Source organism: Meleagris gallopavo, unplaced genomic scaffold, assembly GCF_000146605.3.
Source record: "Meleagris gallopavo isolate NT-WF06-2002-E0010 breed Aviagen turkey brand Nicholas breeding stock unplaced genomic scaffold, Turkey_5.1 ChrUn_random_7180001862905, whole genome shotgun sequence".
NCBI lineage: Eukaryota > Metazoa > Chordata > Aves > Galliformes > Phasianidae > Meleagris > Meleagris gallopavo.
The window spans coordinates 1-1,319 of NW_011128450.1; the positions used below are offsets into that span (position 1 = coordinate 1).

General features: G+C 57.1%; 1 long non-coding RNA gene across 1 annotated transcript; it reads right to left on the reverse strand.

Moving 5' to 3' along the window:
• Positions 1–7: 7 nt before the first annotated feature.
• LOC104915977 lies at positions 8–1,308 on the reverse strand. The gene is made up of 3 exons (XR_796502.3): positions 1,161–1,308; positions 536–618; positions 8–88 (listed from the first exon to the last, which is right to left on the reverse strand). It is a non-coding gene; the product is annotated as an uncharacterized LOC104915977 (long non-coding RNA).
• Positions 1,309–1,319: the final 11 nt, after the last annotated feature.

Consider the following 1,319-nt stretch of genomic DNA (forward strand, 5'->3'; position numbering starts at 1 on the left):
GGGGGAGCCGATTTTTGGGGTGAAAAAAGCGGAATTGGGGACTCACTCCGATTCCTTCTCCAGGGCTTCAGCCAATAGCGATGGGAGCCTGAAGGAAGGGGGCGGGGCTAAGCGTTGCCCCGCCCCCTTGCCAAAACCGCGCCTGCTGCGGGAAGCCCCGCCCTCTTTTCTCAGCCACGCCCACCAGCCACAGCAGCCAATCGCGCTCCTCTGTAAAGCCCCGCCCACCACGAGCCACTCCCATTTATTTGATCACGCCCTCTTCTTTAGCCCCGCCCACCACACACCGCAGCCAATCCCATTGGTCTATGGAAACCCCCCATATAGGCTGACTCTTTATTCTTAGCCCCACCCACAATCGGTCGTAGCCAATCACATGGAAGCTCCCTCAAACCCCGCCCCCTTTCATTCAGTACCACCCACCTGCTGGCCACGCCCACCATTCACAGCATCCAATCCCACAGCTCCATCCAAGCTCCGCCCACCCGAAGCCCCGCCCTCATCCTTAGCCTCTCCCACCGGAAGTCCCACCTACCTCAGCCTGAGTTCCGGATCCAGGCGCCGCCATCTTCCCCCCGAGAGGCGGCGGCGGAGGAGAACAGCGGCCAGCTGGCGGAGCTGGGCATTATGGGATGGCAAGAGAAGAGAGGGGCATTATGGGATGGCAAGGAGGAGGAGAGCATTATGGGATTCTGAGGGTGTATTATGGGATGGCAAAAGGAAAATATTACGGGATGGCACAATACAAAAAGTTATTACAGAAAAGTAGGAAAAAATATTATGGGATGGTAAGGAAAAGTATTATGGGATGGCAGAGTGAGAAAATTACTATGAAACCTTAATTATCAGATAGTACAAGACCGCTTATTATGGAATGGTAGGAAAAATTACTATGGGATGGCAAAGAGAAATGAGATTATTATGGGATGGCAGAGGAAGAATCCTTACGGGTGATATTCTAGACTCCATAGGGGCCGTGAGGGGGTTATTATGGGATGGGTGTGGGGGGGCCCCATACGAGCGCTATGAGTTGCTACGGGGGTCCCGCTGAGGGAGGTATTATGTCAGGGTGGGGTGAGAGCCGTAGGAGGATGATGGGGAGATTATTATGGGATGGCGGCTTCGCTACGGCGGTCGTTATGGCCGGGGGCTGGGATCACCTGCGGCCGAGCAGCGCCCAGCACGATCTCCGCGAGGCGCTGTGGGGTCCGGGGGTCGGCGAAGGCCTGACGGAGACGGGCGGTGGCCTAAAGAGAAGCAAGGAGAAGGAATACACGGGAGGTCGCCAGGGCAAAGCGCTCCCCGCGGCCGCCCCCGCC